The sequence below is a fragment of the Orycteropus afer genome, unplaced genomic scaffold (genome assembly GCF_000298275.1).
Source record: "Orycteropus afer afer isolate SDZICR_OR568_19922 unplaced genomic scaffold, OryAfe1.0 scaffold00140, whole genome shotgun sequence".
NCBI classification, from domain to species: domain Eukaryota; kingdom Metazoa; phylum Chordata; class Mammalia; order Tubulidentata; family Orycteropodidae; genus Orycteropus; species Orycteropus afer.
The window spans coordinates 2,302,750-2,321,928 of record NW_006921727.1 but is presented as its reverse complement, the minus strand read 5'-3'; positions in this window follow the sequence as shown (position 1 = coordinate 2,321,928).

Sequence of the window (19,179 nt, the reverse complement as noted above, 5' to 3'; positions counted from 1 at the left end):
GGGAGGTAAAGGCATAAAGGGCTGGCTCACACGCCTTCATGAATGTGTGCTCACACTCAACATGAGGAGGGCGAAGGGAGGATCACCACTTGACAGATTCCTATGCTTTTCTGGGGGATCTGGTGAAGAAGGGGTGGGGGAGGATGCTGGTGCCACTGTACAGTTTTTCCCCACATCACCTAACGTTGCTTTCTTCCTGCCAGAAACTGTGGTCCCTGGACCTGGGATGCAGCTGCGGGTGCCAGAGGCTGGGGTGATCCCTAAGCAAGAAACTGTCTATATCTCTGAATCTGTTTACCAGAATTTCCAAGGGCCTTATGGGATGGATTGTACTTTCTCCCCATCTGGCCAAACTAGGGCTGACAGTGAATACTACCATCCTGCCCAGTGGTTGAGATAGTCCGCTGGTTTTGTATCTGTGTAACCATACCCAGCATGAATGGGAATGGACTGAGTGGGAAGCACTTGCTAGACTGATCTTGTTACCAGCAATATGAATAGGCACAATAGCTGAATTTGATGTCCCCTTCCAAGGTGGGAAAGTCTGGGTAAAAATAAATGCCGAATGAAAGGAAGGAGAAATAATAGCTGAAGGTAAAGGAATGAATAAATGGGTTATTCAGTGGGGGAAATCCAAGATTGTGTTGATACCTAAAGACAGACTCAGAACAAGGGAATGATATCATCTCAGTTAAATATTATCAGATACTATAAGGATGATAATGAGAAAAAAAAAAAATTTTGGATCAGATGGACAAATACAGCAGACTTGAATGGCTGGTATCTGAATAATCTCACCCTTAGGATTCTTTGTCTTGCTGAAAGACTAATTGTTAATGACCTTGGGACCAGTAATATGATTGGGAGGGGCAAATTAATCTTTCAACTATGAAAAGGCTAATGGCTAGATCAACTATGAAAAGGCTAATGGCTAGAAGAGCCAGGGGGTGCAATGCAGTGAATTGCTTGATGTGGCCCTTCTAGCCATTGTCCTCCATTCTGTGATGTGTTGTAAATCCCATTATCCATGCCTATTTGGGGTGGTGTGGTAGTTAAGGTCAGGTATCAACTTGGCTGGGCAGCTGGTAGTAGTCATTCCCTATAATGACTGGCAATCGACTCTGTGATGGGATTTAGGTTAATTCTGTTGGGGCAACACAGGTGGAATGTATCTTGAGTCCTGCCTTGCTAGAGGGTATAATTCAAATCACCACCCTTAGCTTCCCTGAGGGTATACCTACCAATCTCCTGGGGAGATTCGTTCTCCTCTTGCTCCGGCTTTGTGTCTTGGCTCATCCTCATCTCACCCCTGGATTTGGGACAGCAGCCATCATCTGATCTGCTGATTGAGGTTCATCAAACCCCAAGAGTTGGGAGGATCTGCCAGACCTACTCATGGACCCGGGACTTGCCAGCCTGCCAGCCTCCACCACTACTATGTGAGACGAATCCTTGGGTGTCTGTGAGTTCTGTGAGGCGTTACAGTGAAATACAAAACCCTAAGAGTGGGGAAATTACTGGGAGGAGGAGGAGGAGTTAATGTCTGAAATGATGGAGTGGCATGGTAGTTTGGACATTTGGGACATCTTTAACCTCCGCCCCATGGGGACCAGCCTCATGCTGATCTTTCTAAGAGAAATTGTTCAAGCAGTCCTATCTGAAACAACTCATTCAATCAAAAAGGATCACCTTTCTTTATAGAGGCAGACCCTCCATTGGACAAGAGTATATGAGTTAAGACTTTCTCCTGCTGAAAATTCCAAACAAGTTTTCACAGATTTACTGCTATTATTCCTAAAGTAATTAGATTTAAGACAATATCCTCATTTGGTCACTAAAACTATATGTAAACTATAATGCGTGGGTACTAGTTATAAACCTATAAATAAATTCTCACGTGTTTTGTGTTTTTGGTCTGAAAGAGTATGTGTTAGACTGGGTTCTATAGAGAAACAAAACCAGTAAAACTTAAATATATGGAGAAAGGGAAATTTATCTTAGGAAAATGGCTCACACGCTTGTAGAAGCTGGCAAGTCCCAAGTTCTTGAATTGCATGTCAACCTGGAGGCTTTTCCCGATTTATGCAGCTGTAGGAGCTGAGGAGCTCAAGGTTGGCAAGCAGTATACTGGCTGTTGACTCCAAAGAATGACGAATCCAAGATCTCCAGGCCGCAGGGTGGGTTGTTGGCTCACAGACAGTTGTAGGCAGCACAACAGAATCCCAATCCACAGAGGAATGTCTCTTTTCCCAGGACGTCCAGAAATATACTGGAAGCAGGCCACACCCCTAGGGAAACTCTCTTTCAACAGACTGGCTGCTCAAAACATATACATCTGATCCCATCATTGGAACAACCCACATCACACTTGCTTAAAACACAGAATTGTGGTCCAGCCAAGTTGACACACAGCTTCAAATATCACAGAGTAACAGTCATCTATGACTCTCCTCAGAAATAGCTCTCAATTTCAAGAATGGTTTTATTATTGCATTTGAAAAAAGTGGAATATATGGATGAACAAGCAATTGGTAAAATGTCTTGCCCTACTGATAATAAACTTTGAAAAAGAGTTTTCACCTGCTTTGAGGAATATTTTTCCCTGTTGATAGCATGTAAGTAATTCAAGTTGTAATTTCCACTGGTGCTATAGCCTAGTTATCACTTTAGCATGAAGGAGAAAAAAAATGAAACTGTTGATAGGAATCATCTATCATAATAACTGAATCCAAGTGCTCAAAGGGGAAGCAGAAGAGGCCAAGAAGTCAATTTGCTTCAATTATACTGTGTTTTATCTGAAGTAATTATGTATTAGGAAAAACTATTTGATGTTAAATTCTCAACACTCCTGCATATACATTGTCCCTGCCTCTTCAAGTGTTTCTTTCACTTTCCCCCTATTGATGAAAAGTGGGTATTGCCTGTATGAATTAACTGTCACCAAAATGTTGGTGGTTCAAACCTACTACCTGTTCTGTGGGAGAAAGATGCGGCAGTCTGCTTCCATAAAGATTTATAGCCTTGAAAACCTTGTGAGAAAATTCTACTCTGTCTTACAGTGTTGCCATGCATTGGAATCAATTCAATGGCAGTGGATTGGATTTGGTTTTTCGGTCACTGCTTATATTGAATCGAGTAGTGTAGTAACTATGGTGTGAATGTAGTAAAAATGATGTATGATAAAAATCATTTTGAGCAGTAGTATATCAAAGTGCAAATAATGATGAGAAAGAGATATGATATTAAAATCAGTCCAGGAGGCAACCAAGATACCTAAGGTGATAAGATATTTTGTTGTTACAGATTGGTTTCTTGAACTACGTACCAAAATCTTTCTTGGCACAGCATCATATTTCAGTCCAACTGAGCAAGATTTACTTCAAGCAATTTAAAGAAGACTAGGCTTATTCATTATTTAAAATCAGTAAAGGAGGAGGTCAAATTCTTTAAACACCAGCCCAGAAAGGATATCTTTCAGTGCAAGTTTTTATTCCCTCTGATGGATATAGGTTCCAGTTAATGTGATATTCCAGATGGCCCTTGTACCATGTTTCTTGTTCAGAGAGATAGGGGTAGGGTTGAATCTCAAGTCATCAACTGTATAGGATGACAATAATGCAACCCCAGTAGCATTAAGAGTTCAGATCTTTCATTATACCTTCCCTCAACTGCCATTTACCACAATAGGGGTAGTGCCTCACAGGTCTATCACTCCTGATTCTTTTACATGAGAAGTGAGGGCATGGGGCTTATCTTAAATTGATTTCTTTCCTTCTAATGTCATAAAATTTTTGTGGAAAGACTTACATCATTTTAGGGTGTTTGCATGTGGCTCTTAGATGTTATTATGAGCATGCTATATCACAATAAACTATTAGGCAATTTAATAAGAGTTTATTTTGTCTTATAGTGCATTAATATTTTTGAATGGATGTTTCTATTCTTTGAGCCTTTAAATAGTTGTCATTATTGTCTAATGAAACTTAGTACAGATGATTTATTGGGTAGTCTGAGTTAAGTGTTTAAGGAAGCTGGCTTACCTAAGAGGAGACAGTTTCCTTTGTAAAAATGGTGGCCTAAATGCAACTGATTGATTATTATAGCACTTTTAACAAACTGAATTAATTTTCTGTGACTGCTATAATTACCACAAGCTTGGGGTCTTAACACAATAGAAACTTACTGTCTCACAGTTCTGTATGTAAAGTCAGTTTTGCTGGGCCTCAGTCAAGACTGTGCTTCCTTTAGAGGCTCCAGATGAGAATCCTTTCCTTGTCTCTTCCAGTTTTTGGTCACTGCCAGCATTCCTTGGCTTGTGGCCTCCTCACTCCAATCTTTGCCCCTGTGGTCACGTTGATTTCTCTCCTTCTGTTGTGTTGTATAATCTTTTTCTGCCTTCCTTTTAAAAGGATACATGTGATTACATTCAGGATTCAGCCAGATAATCTGGAATAATCTCGCCATCTCAAAAATCTTAATTCGATCACATCTGAAAAGTCCTTTTTTGTCATGTAAAACAACACTCACAGGCTCAAGGGAGTAAGACGTGGGTCTTTTTTGGAAATCAATTATTCAGTCTGCCCTACAAGTGTCACCGGGATGTTTAATAAATAAATAACATGATCTAACAACAACAGTACTTTTCAGAAATTAGCAACATTCTTTGGTAGGAACAAAGACAATTTAAACTGGCAAATTTCAGAGAAGTTTAGCCTAAGAACCAGAATATTATGAAACAAAATTAAATATGGAACTTGCAGACTGTGTATAGATTCAGTGTTGTCTAGAAGTTCATTAAAATTTGTGTAAATTTTAGATTAAGTGATTATTTCCACTCCCTGTGCAGAATTTGGAATGTTTCACTAAAATCTAGAGCTTGTGTGATATATTAGTATTATCTAGTCTGCAGATATTGAAATGTAAAGTTTAAAATAGACTTTCCTTCTCATTAATACGTTGATTATAGATACATTTTCATGTTCTGAAAACTATGCTAGATACTGAACAAAAAAATGCATACATATATAAACCAAAACCAAACTCATATATAAATCAAAACCAAAAACATTGCCATTGAGTCGGATTTGACTCACAGCAACCTCTCCAAGGGTTTCCGAGGTGGTATCACTACAGAAGTAGATTGTCCAGTCTTCCTTCTGAGGAGTGACTAGTGAGTTTGAACCGCCAGCCTTCTGGTTAGCAGTCAAATGTCTTAGGCACCACCAGAGCTTATATATATATATATATATATATATCCTTATTAAGGAGTTTGTTTTCATTCTAATACAAGACTTTGATGACCTAGAGCTGATCTCTTAGCTCCTATATTGATCCTGTATTGATCTTCTTTTTTGATACACAGTGGTAATCATTGCATTCCCATATGAAACCACTACTCCCTTCCTGGCTGCAGCTGTTCTTTATAACATTTTCCCCAATTCTGAAGATTTTTTGCTATGATTTAGATCTTATTGACCTGCATTGTTCTCACCATTGCCTCAATGCTGATCACATCCTGCTGTCAGGGGTCTGCTTGAATAATTTATTTTAGAAGGATTAGCACAAGGCTGCTTCCTTTGAGGTGGAAGTTAAAGATGTCCCATATGTGCAACTTTTCCAACCTGCTGTACCACTCCATCACCTCTAATATCAACTCCTCCTCTTCCCCTCAGTACTTTCTCTGCTATCATAGGCTTCTGTAATTTGCTTTAACACCTCAAGAACACATGAACCTCCAAGGCAGTGGGTCATATGGTTGTGCAGACTGGCAAGTCCCAAATCCAGGGGTCAGGTGTCAGTCTGGAGGATTCTCCTCATTCTTATGGTTGCAGGGGCCAACAAACACAAATCAGCAGGTCAGATGACAGGTTCCTGTCTCACAAGATTATAGAAGCTGATGAATCAGGTCAGATGGTAGGCTGCTGTCTCAAGTCCTAAGAGCCAGAGATCAGATGATGATGAATCAGATGCAGGATCCAGAGCATTCATGACTTTGCCAGAGCATTCACATGATATTGGATGCAGACCATATCTTCCAGGAAACTTAGGGTGATGACTTGACTCACATCTTCTTGTAAGGTGGTGACTCAGGATATATGCCACCCTAATCCTGCCTCATTAACATAATGGGCAACTCACTCCAAAAATGGAACCATAATCATAGGCAGAGAGGCTAGGATTTACAATACATCACAGAATGGAGGACACTGGCTAGACGGGCCATAGTAAGAAATTTACTGGATCACAGGATCTTATTGTCTATCTAAAGATATTCCTGGGAGCTGATTGCTTCCTATACCGTAATTTTCAACTTTTCCCTCCCAACCTTCCTCAGGTGTCATGAGAACTGATTATGCTTCCTGTTTGACTCCAGACCACAATTATGGCAATTGTGAAAAAAATAACAACATGAAGAAACCCGAATGCTATGATCAGTAACTTGAAATTTCTTATTTTCCCTTAGCTGAATTATGACAATGAATTGTTCTGGCTATAGTCTTGTAGGTTATTGGGAAGTTAAATGTAGAATAAAAAAAAATATAATGATTTTACTAACCTGTTTTAGAAAAAAATTAACCCACAAACACTGATTGCTTTAGTCAGCCAACAAGAATGGTTTTGTTTTTCAGGACATTTGCTAGGTGATGGAGATAAAATGAGGTACAAAAACAGACATGATTTGTGCCCTACTGGAGCTTATATGTTAGTGGGGAAATAATATATTAAACTACATTTTACAAAATTTGTGAATTTTTATTATGATATAAGTGATATAAATTTGTTACTCAATTTCTTTAGGAGGAGGTGGTCAGAGAAAATTTCCCAGAAAAAGCAATCTGTTTGGAAATTTGAAGGCTGAGTAGGAATTAGCAGGATGGGGTAGTAAGGATGAGGACAAAACATTCCATACAAAAAGCATGCCAAACGTGTAGATATCTTGTGGTGATAGGGAACATAGTATGCTGAAGGAACTGAAATAATGTCAGTGAGGCTGGAACAAGAAGTGGCATGGAGTGCAGCAAGGCTGTAGAATCAGATTATATCTGAAGTTTGTAGGCATTTTAAACATTTGGTCTTGCTAAAGAGTAATAGGAAACTAATGAACACTTTAAGTAGAAGTGTGAGGTGATCTGATTTATATTTTGAAATGTGTGCTCTACTGTGTAGAGATGGGTCTGTAGAAAAGAAAGAATGGACGTGGGAAGCCCAGTTAGAAGAATACTTCAAAAAATACAGCTCATTCTACTTCTCCATATTCTTTGACTTTTTCTGGCTTTCAGTACTGTTCTTGTATCAATATATATTTGCTTAAATAACAGTACAAGATTTATGAATGGGTAAATTCAGCTATGTGCCAATCAAGTTTACTCTTGGCGTGGGAGGAAGACTTGAGCCAGCTATGTATCTTCAATGTCTCTGTAGTTTAGCATTGATGCCTATTATGCGATGTTGTTGTTGTTAGGTGCTGTAGAGTGAGCTCTGACTCTTAGCAACCTTATGTACAGCAGAATGAAACACTGCCCAGGCCTGGCCATCTTTACAATCCTTGCTGTACTTGAGGTCATCATTTCAGCCACTGTGTCAATCTATCTCCTTGAGGGTCTTCCCCTTCTTCGTTGACCCTCCACTTTCCCAAGCATGATATCCTTCTCCAGGGAATGTCCTTCTGACAACATGACCAAAGCAGATGAGATGAAGTCTAGCCATTCCTCCTTTGAGAAGCATTCCAGCTGCACTTCTTCCAGGACAGATTTGTTCATGTGATGACTGTGGATCACTTAGAAAAACTCAAAAATTCCATATTTAGCACTGTCCAAATACAGAGATAAAAATGTTCTAAGTATAGAAAAATCACTCACTGATGCATTAAAGAAAGAAATTGTAGGGATAGAGGGCAGACATCCTATATCTCAGTCCTTGTGGACCAGAAAGTGATTAAGCAAAATTAAAGGTCTGATTAGGATTGCAAAGAGTATAGAGATTCCTGAGGTTCCTGGTAATTATGCAATAGAAATTTAATCCAAATTGGCAGGAAATTAGTCTTTGAAGGATAAGAAGGTGATAACTAGGTCAGTTGACAATATAGCATGAATATTTTATCTGAGCACAAATGTTCTATTAAAATAAAGATATTCCAAGTCCATCAGGCTTTAGGGAATAAAAGCCAGGAACTATAAAGAGATATTTTAAATTGTAAGTGCTTGATACCCATACGGGAATTGAATTGATAGCCATAAAGATATGAAGTAAATATTTCTGCTGGAAATTCTCTTAAATTTATCCCAAAAAGTATATAAGATATTTTGAGTTAAAATACAGCTGAAGCTTTGAAAATCTCTTGCTGGCTCTGTGAGCTGGGATAAATGGAGTCTGGGTGCATTGGTCAATAGTCTGCTCAATGAAGAGCAGAGTTAAAACAGCAAGCCCCGTGTTCCGGTTACCTAGTGCCACTCTGACAAGAATATCTACCACAAATGGGATGGCCTTAACAAACAGGAGTTTATTCTCTCACAATTTGGAGGCTTTAAGTCCAAGTTCAAAGTGCCAGGCTCTAGGGGCTGGGTGAAAGCCCCTCAACCTTGGGGTCCCGCTCTGCCTTCTTCTCCCGGCCCACTGGAGCTAGAAGCATTTCTTCACTCAGAACGCTGCTGGCTGCTGAGGCTGACAAGCCCAAGGTTGACAAGTAAAAAGGCACAGTCCTGATATTACCAAACCACACAGCAGGCCACTGTAAGTCCCAAGGTTGGCAGAGCATGGCAGGCTGCTGAACAATGACACAGCTACACAGAGGGTCCAAGCATGCCATAAACTAGAGACCATTCCCATCTTCTCCTTAGATATAGGAAGCAGACCACATCCCAAAGGCAGCTACTCAGCTGCTTGTGGTAGATCCTACCATGGAGTTGATTGCCAGTCTCATCATGGGGAATAACTACCACCAGCTGCCCAGCCACTCAACCAGGCCCAGCCAAGTTGACACACAAACATAACCACCACACCCCGCTTTGCTTAATTTCTGGGAGGATGCTTAGTATTCCCCTCCCATCCCCCACTTTATGGATTTTGAGAGATCTGATCCAAAACCTACAAGTTTGTTGACCTGGAGAAGTGGGTTCTGGTTCTAAAAGAGAAGGTGAAAACATATTTTTAAGCAAAAGGGTAGCCTGATGACACATAGATTCTCATTGATCAAAGACTCACTTTACTTCAGACTCCATGCTTCACAAAGGATTTTTCTAATATTATTATTAAGAAAGACAATCTGGCAAATCATATCAGGGAGAAAATTTATGGAGTCCAGTTAACCCAAGGGCAATTCTCCATCTTACTAAAACCAATTTCTACATTCCAGAAAAGTATACTGGAGTAGATAAATTGTTGTTTATTGCTGATAAGTCAGCTCCAACCCATGGCAACAGCGGAACAAAACATCACTTGATACTGTGCTATCTTCATGATCATTGTTATGCTTGAGCCTATTTTTGTGACCACTGTGTATTTTGAGCACCTTCTAACTTAGGGGACTCATCTTCCAGCACAATATCAGGCAATATTCTGTTGTTACCCATACAGTTTGTATTGGCTAAGTTTTGGAAGTAGATCATCAGGGCTTTCTTCCACCATGCTATCAGAAGTAAATAGTCTGGAAGCTGTGCTGAAATCTTTCCATTGTGGCTGACCCTGCTAGTATTTGAAATGCTGGGAACATAGCTTCCAGCATTATAGCCACGTGCAAGCCACCACTGTATAACAAACTGACAAATAGTTTGGTAGTTAAATACAAAGGCTCTAAAATCCTACATACTTGGGTTACGTCTTGGCTCTACCAGTTATTTTCCAGGAAATCTTAGCCAATGTGCTTAACTTATCTAAGCCTCGTTTTCTCATCTGTAAAATAGGGTAATAATAGTGTTGACTTCATACAATTATTAGGAGGATGAAGTGACTTTATAAATTAAAGAACTTAGCACAATGAATGGCACATAATAAATCCTAAATAATTGAAGCAAATACTCCTATTAAGAGGTCTTTCAGATCTTTTATGTTATTTATCTGTTTGTTATCACAGACAGAAACAAAAGAATAAAGAATTTCCACAGCTTATTATGCCTATTATCCAAACATAATGAATATTCTATGAAACTAACACACATTCTCATAGATAGTTATGAAATTTTAGGAGAAAATACTATTTTGAAATTTGCCATTAAAACATTGTCATAAGCACCAATAAAAAATTGTCTTACCTACTAAAACATTTACAGCATTCTCCCCACTTTTTAGAACTACAAATTGTTGTTGTTGTTGTTGTTATGTGCCGTCGAGTCATACCTGACTCATAGCGACCCCTCCTTGGGTTTCCGAGGCAGTATCACTACGGAAGTAGGATTGCCCAACCTTCCTTCCGAGGAGTGGCTGGTGGGTTTGAACCGCCAGCCTTCTGGTTAGCAGTCAAGTGCCTTAGCCACTATGCTACCAGAGCACCCAGAACTACAAATAGAGAAGTGTTTATGGCATATTATATGGGTTTTTCTTATATTCAGAAAATAATTTATCCTTGTGAAAATATTAACTTTTTAAGTAATTCTGCAAAAGATAGTGACTAGAGGGAATAAGTCTAATGCATATATCGAATATCTTAGTGTTCTCCTGCTTTGTTTAAATGGAATAAATCACGATTTTTTGAAAAATGCAATTTATATGAAAATGTAATTTCTAGATATTCAGTAGCCCATTCACAAGGAAAAATATGTTGTCATAAATCAAAAAAAAAAAAATGCAATCTTACATTCTTGTGACTGTTTATCAAAAATGAAATATTTTCCTGCAGGCATGATAGACAACTTATTATTATACATTTGGGATTTTTAAAGATTCATATTTTGTTTCAGAAACATGCTATTATTTCTGATTGACTGCTTTGGGTTTTAAAACCAATATTGTCATTAGCAAAGAAGTACACCAAGTTATGTAAGCATAAACAAAACCAGGCTATATTTGAACACCTCAGAGGAATTTTCTCAAGAAGCCATTTAGGTAATTTAGAAGGATATTTTTCCTTTTATGCTCTCTGTTTTACATGTAGATACAAGAATGTAATTGCTCTTAGGTGATAATGTTGAAAGGAACCACAAAGCTAAAATATTAATCCCTTAATTTTTGAGTACCTTGCAATGTTTCCCTTGTGGTCATCTGGGATATCTCTTCTTTCATTGATCATAGAGAAATTCTTCTAAGTATTCCTGCCTGCTCCATATGCAAGTGTCTGCTGTTGATGGTATTTGGAAAACAAACAAAGAAACAAACAAACAAACATATTGTAGACGGTTTTAGAGCATCTTCCTCACTCACAATCTTTTTCTTGGAATTGTCTTTCCCCTCAATGTGGTTGAGGGGACAGTGGTGTCTCAGTAGTATAATTACCAGAATTATATTCCTTATAAGAGACCTGTGTTCAATTCCTGGCTAATGAACCTTATGCACAGCCACCACTCATGTATCAGTGGAGGCTTATGTATTATTATTGTGCTGAGCAGGTTTCAGTGGCACTTCCAGACTAAGACAGACTAAGAAGACAGGCTTGGTTATCAACTTCTGAAAAATCGACCTTTGAAAACAATATAGATCACAATGGTCCAATCCCATTGTGCATGGGTTCACCATGAGTTGGGGACCAACTCTACAGTAACTAACAACAACAACAAAACTATGAGATTGAATGCTTATAGACATCCACATCATCCCTACCCTCCCAACTGTGGCCATAGTTGATTGGGCCCAAGTCAGACAGTGCTCTTCAGTGGCTGAGTTTGTTGTTTTTTGATGACAAGGGAGTTTCAAGGGAGAAAAAAGGAAAAGTTTATGCACAGAGAAGCAGACACAGGAAACCATAAAGTCCTCAAAAATCAAAGACAGGAATTTTGTTTCCTGATGCTTTCTTTTTCCAGTTGCTAGTTCTAGCTCATCATGAGATCCAACTGTCCATAATTTCCATGAGCCGTTCCTGTGTTCTTGTGACAAATTTCCATTTATTGTTTAATTTCCCTACTTGATTTTATAAATTCCTCTAATTTGCAACCAAAGAGCCTCTCTGAAGAAGGAAATCCAAGTCCGTGGTCTTAGGTGTGAAGAAGAATAACAGCAATGGTGTGGAATTTTCTCTATGAAATTGAGCAGTTTGGAATTTATATACCCTTCAAAAGCTCCCAAAACACTGCATTTTGATAAAATATGTGAAAAACATATATGAGTAATTTTAATGATTTCTTATGGGACACTTTCCTAAAAAAAAAAAAAAAAAAAAAGGTAGACTATCTGCAACTGGTTGGTTATTACACCATAGAAAATTACAACACTATTTTTAATACATATTAAGTGAAACATGTTATTTCATAAGCTAGGAAACTTCAATCAACAACTTTGTCAACATTCTTGAGAAGGAATCTGTAGAAGTAATTTATAAAATATGAAAGAGAAATCTATACATGGATTTCCAAGGATAATTTTGACAATCAGGAATTTTTGCTTCTGATTTTAGTGTCTAACCCCTACTCCCTTCAACTCCATGTAAGGCGTGTTTCTACTGTAGACATTCTCAGGGAGGATTTAAGCACTTTCCCTAGGGTCACAGAAGATGCATATTAGACATGACATTGATTCCAAGACATATGTTCTCAACTGCTTTGCTAATCTGCCACCTCACATGACTCTAAAATTTGTAAGGTTGCCAAGCTTGACCTTCCTGGGAAATACGTTTTTAAATTAGTGATATGTCAGAGAATGGATGTTCTGGTTACCTAGTGCCACTCTGACAAGAATATACCACAAATGGGATGGCCTTAACAAATAGGAGTTTATTCTCTTACGGTTTGGGAGGCTAGAAGTCCGAGTTTAAAGTGCCAGGCTCTAGGGGCTGTGCGAAAGCCCCTCGACCTTGGACTCCAGCTCTGCTTCTTGCTCTCCGCCCACTGAAGCTAGAGGCATCTCTTCACTCAGACAGCTACTGGCTGCTGAGGCTAAGACTCCAAGGTTGACAAATAATGGCACAGTCCTGATGAAAGCCAAGTTGACACACAAACGTAACTACTACAATGGATATGAATAAAAGAAGCTACTGATGTTCAGTTTTTGCATCCCTTGCTCCTCTTACGTATCAAAACTTTAACCATTCGTGTCACTTACTTCCCTGGTCTAGGGCCACTACTATACCTGAGAGTAAAACACTCAGCTATTAGCATTATATAGTAGCATGTAACCACCTATCACCCATCTTACTGCCTCTTCCTTGAGTTTTCTTGTGGTTCTATAGCACTAGTAGACAAAAACTATGACTTGGTAAAAGAGCTGTGGTGCATTGAATTTCTTAGTGTGGCCCTTCTAGCCATAGTCTTTGTAACTCCCACTAAGTGACTGGGTGGGACTATGCAAATGTGAGGTGCTTGTGGACCCCCAAAGAGATTGGATAACTTGCTAATAATGTGAATAAAGTGCATAGCACTTTTGTGGGGGTGAGACCATGCCAATGAGGTGTATGAAACCCTAACATGGGGATTGGTCAGTTTGGCCATTCTGCTAGGCTTGAAATGAGCCATCCCAAAAACAGGAAGAGGGGAATCTCACTTCCATGAAGAATGAAGAGGCAGGAGTGGAGTGTGTCTTTTGGACCTGAGATGCCTGTACTGAACCTCCTTAATCCAAGAGACAGAAGCTGTGATATGAGAGATGGCAAAAAGCAGTGACAGAGAAATGGAGACAACAGAGACAGTAGAGCCAAGAGACCAACATGAGACAGAACAGTGGGCTTTACTGTGCACAGAGTGAGAAAGTTGAGTACCTTTGGGCCTAGGTTTACTGATGGAGTGGGGTGCCTCTGAGCATTTAATGGCAGAACTAAAAGAACTTGTAACACTTGCCTCATCAGGGCAGCCATCTGGCTGAGAGATCAAGGGCCAGAGAGAAACCTACCTTTGGTTTCAGGGTGTCTGCATTGAAGAACTATATCCTGAGTGTTTCTGATCCTGAATTTTAGCCTGTTACTTCCTTGATAAACTCCATACTTGCAAGTATTGTCTGTGAGTTCTGAGTGGCTGTTACAATGGATGATCAAACCCAGCAGAGAAGGAGAGTGCTGTGGGAGGGAGAGCTGTTGTCAGAATTGTAAAAAATTGGAAGGTGAAGGCATGTTTGACCTCAACCTCATAGGAATTAGCCTTGGGCTGTTGATCTTGAGCCTCCTCCCCACCCCCCCTTATAAAGTTAGAAGAGGTCAAATGCTGCCCCAGTGCCATTCTAGGAGCTCTGATGGTGTAGTGCCTAAGGCATTTGATTGCTAACCAGAAGGCTGGTGGTTCAAACCTACCAGCAACCCCTTGAAAGATTGGGCAATCTATTTCTGTAGAGATACTGCCTTGGAAACCCAAGGAGAGGTCACTATGAGTTGAATGGATTGAATGGCAGTGAATTTGGTTTGAGTTTTTTTTAGTCATTATTCTAAATCTGAAATTTTGAATTTTTATTTCAGAGAAGCACATCTAGCGGTATTTTCAGTTAGTCTGAACATGAGCATTTATTCATTCATTTAAGATTTTGAATTCTATTAGACATGAGGAGGGTTCTATAGAGGAGTGGGTGCCGGGGATAAGACAGAGCTGCAGAAATCCAGGTAAGGGGAAGCAGACAGGCCCTACACCCAGAGGCAGGAAATGGGGGAAGAGCCGGGATGACACAGAGCCGTGGAATCCAGGTAAAGGGAGGGAGATAGGCTAAGAGGCAGGAAGAAGGGTGGAAAGCCAGGGGCAATAGAGCCACAGGATCCAGGTAAGAGGTGGGCAGAGAGATTTCGAACAGCTAATGGAGACAAACTTGTCTGTCAGTTTATCATACTGTGGTGGCTTGCGTGTTGGTATGAGGCTTGAACCTGTGCCACTGGTGTCTCAAACATCACCAGGGCTGCACATGGTGCACACGATTCAACACAGCTTACAGACTGAGACAGACTCAGAAGAAGGAAGAGGCCATCCACTTCTCAAGGAATTGGCCAGGGAAAACCTTATGAACAGCAGAGAAACACTGTCTGATACATAACTGGGCAACTTTATGAATAGCCCAGAAACATTGTCTGATACACTGCAGGAAAACCAGCCCCTTAGGTCAGAAGGCACTCAAAATATGACTGGGAAAGTGCTGCATCATTAGAGTAAAACCAACCTTAATGATATAGATAAACTAAAGCTTTTGGCACCTCCATTTGCGGATGTGGCACCACTCAAATTTAGGAGAAACAACTGCAAACATCCACTAATAATAGGAACATGGAGTGTCTGAAGTATGAATCTAGAAAATTTAGAAGTTGTCAAAAATTAAATGGAATGCATAAAGATTGATATCCTAGGCATTAGTGAGCTGAAATGGACTGGTTTTGGCCATTTTGAATCAGACAACCATATGATCTACTATGCTGGGAATGACAACTTGAAGAGGAGTGGCACGACATTCATCATCACAAAGGATGTTTCAAGATCCGTTCTGAAATACAATGCTGTCACTGATAGGATAATATCCATACGTCTACAAGGAAGACCAGTTAATACTATGATCATTCAAGTTATGCACCAACCACCAAAGCCAAAGATGAGGAAATTAAAGATTTTATCAACTTCTGCAGTCTAAAATTGACTGAACATGCAATCAAGATGTGCTAATTACCACTGGTGACTGGAATGCAAAACTTGGAAATGAAGAATCACTGGTAGTTGGAAAATTTGACCTTGGTGACAGAAATAATGCTGGAGATCTCATGATAGAATTTTGTAGAACCAATGACTTATTCATTGCAAATACATTTTTCAACAACACAAACAGCAGCTATACACATGGACTTCACCAGATGGAGTACACAGGAATCAGATTGACTACATCTTTGGCAAGAGGCGATGGAAAAGCTCAGTATCTTAAGCCAAAACAAGTCCAGGAGCTGATTGTGGAACAGACCATCAACTGCTCATTTGAAAGTTAAACTTGAAGTTGAAGACAATTAAAACAATTAATTGAAGTTGAAGACAGTTATAACAAGTCCACAAGAGCCAAAATATGACCTTGAATATGTCCCTTTCCTAAAGAAGAGATTTGATGCATTGGACACCAATGACCGAAAACCAGAAGAATTGTGGGATGACATCAAAAACATCATCCATGAAGAAATCAAGAGGTCATTAAAAAGATGAGAAAAGAAGAAAAGACCAAAATGAATGTCAGAAGAGACTCTGAAACTTGCCCTTGAGTGAAGAGTAGCTAAAGCAAATGGAAGAAATGACAAAATAAAAGAGCTGAACAGAATATTTCAAAGAGCAGCTTGAGCAGACAAAGCCAATTACTATAATGAAATGTGCAAAGACCTGGAGTTAGAAAACCAAAAAGGAAGTACACATTCAGCATTTTTCAAGCTGAAAGAACTGCAGAAAAAATTTAAGCCTCAGGTTGCTCTATTGAAAGATTCCATGGGCAAAATAAGAGCTCTGGTAGTATAGTGCCTAAGGTACTTGATTGCTAACCAGAAGGCTGGCAGTTCAAATCCACCAGCCACTCCTCAGAAAGAAAGTTGGGCAATCTACTTCTGTAATGATATCACCTTGGAAACCCAAGGAGGGGTCTCTATGCGTCGGGTCTGACTTGATGGCACATAATAACAACAATAACATGGGCAAAATATTGCATGATGCAGGAAGTATGAAAAGAAGATTGAAGGAATACACAGAGTCATTGCACCAGAAAGACCTGGTCAATCTTCATCCATTTCAGGAAGTGGCATATGATCAAGAATGAATGGTCAAGAACCAATGGTACTGAAGGAAGAAGTTGAAGCTGCACTGAAGAAATTGGTGAGGAACAAGGCACCAGGAATTGATGGAATACCTATTGAGATGTTTCAACAAAAAAATGCCCTGCTGGAGACACTTACTTGGCTATGCCAAGAAATTTGGAAGACAGCTACCTGGCCAACTGACTGAAAGAGATCCATATTTGTACCTATCCTAAAGAAAGGTATTCCTACAGAATGTAGAAATTATCGAACAATATCATTAATATAACATGCAAGTGAAATCTTACTGAAGATAATTAAGAAATGGTTGCAGCAATATATTGACAGAGAACTTCCAGATATGCAAGCTGGATTCAGAAGAGGGTGTGGAATGAGGGATATCATTGCTGATGTCAGATGGATCTTGGCTCAAAGCAAAGAATACGAGAAAGATGTTTACTTGTGTCTTATTGACTATGCAAAAGCATTTGATTGTGTGGATCATAACAAACTGTGGATATAATTGAAAAGAATGAGAATTCCAGAACACTTAATTGTACTCATGAGGAACCTGTACATAGACTAGGAGGCTGTCATTCTAACAGAACAAGGGGACACTGCATGGTTTAAAATCAAGAAGGGAGTGCATCACCATACTTTTACCATTCTTATTCAATCTGTATTCTGAGCAAATAATCCAAGAAGCTGGACTACATGAAGAAGAACGTGGCATCAAGATTGTAGGAAGAATCATTAACAACCTGTGATACACTGACAGCACAACTTTGCTTGCTGAAAGTGAGGATGACTTGAAGCACTTACTGATGAAGATTCAAGAATACAGTCTACAGTGTTGATTGCATCTCAGTATAAAGAAAATGAAAATCCTCACAACTGGACCTATAAGCAGCATCATGATAATGGAGAAAAGATTGAAGTTGTGAAAGATTTCCCATTGCTTGGTTCTACAATTGATACCAACGGAAGCAGCAGTTAGGACATCAGACGATGTGTACCACTAGGCAAATTGGCTGCAAAGGACCTCTTTCAAGGGCTGAAGAGCAAAGATGGCTCCTTGAGGACTAAGGTGCACCTGACACAAGCCATGGTATTTTCAATTGCTTCATATGTCGTGTGAGAACTGGACAATGAATAAGAAAGACTGAAGAAAAGTTGATGCTTTTGAGTTGTGGTACTGGTGAAGAATACTGAAAGTGCCATGGACTTCTAAAAGATCTAACAAATCTGTCCTGGAGGAAGTGCAGCTGGAATTCTCCTTGGAAGAGAGAATTGCCAGACTTTGTCTCACCTACTTTGGTCATGTTGTCAGAAGCAACCATTACCTGGAGAAGGATGTCATACTTGGTAAGGTGGAGGGTCAACAAAAGGGGGGAAGGCCCTCAACAAGATAGATTGACACGGTGGCTGTGGCGATGGGCTCAAGTATATCAAGGATCCTGGAGCTGGCCAGGACTGGGCAGTGTTTTGTTCTGCTGTGCATAGGGTTGCCATGAGTCAGAGGCGACTCCACAGTACCTAACAACAACAGAAGAGTGAGCAGAAATGGTGCCGGGGTATTAGTGACATGTATTATAATTATTATTTCATGTGGGAGAATACCATGAGCAGAGGTTTGGAAATGTTAAAACGCTGAATGTGTTGGAAAAGGAAGTTGTATGTAGGAGAGTAGTCTAGGCAAATTGTGGTGAGATCATTAACAGCCTAGAAATTCAATTGGATTATGGCCTTCTCTCCTAGTATTAAAACTACCTAGTGCTGTTGGATATGGTTCTGTGAAAATTCATCCCAATAACTTACATTTTCTTTCATGGACAACCAGACTACTGCTGCCTACATTCTTTCACTTATATAATGGCCTTCAATCAGGTGATGACATATCTTCTTATGATTGCTATTTTGTAAGATTTTTCTGATCTTAACCATTATGTAAGCAGTCCCTTGGTGGTACAAACAGTTAAATGCTCAACTATTAGCTGAAAGACTGGTGGTTTGAGTCCACCCAGAGTTGTGTTGGGAGATAGACCTAGTGAGGTGATCTGCTTCCAAAAGATCACAGCTTTGAAAATCCTGTGGTTTTTAAAAAACACTTGAGGAAAAAAGAAAAAGAAAACCAACCCTGTGGAAGATCCACCCAAAGGCAGCTAATAACAACATTAACAAACAATCCATTATGTGTTGTGTTTATAATTTAACTCTTAGAGAGCAACACTGTTTTCCTTATTTCCAAATTCTTGATAAAGAAGGGGGCACATAATTATTACTTGCTTGCACTACTTAGAAGGGAGCTGTGGTTGCATAATGCCTAAGGCACTTGACTGCTAACCAGAAGGCTGGTGGTTCAAACCCACCAGCCACTCCTC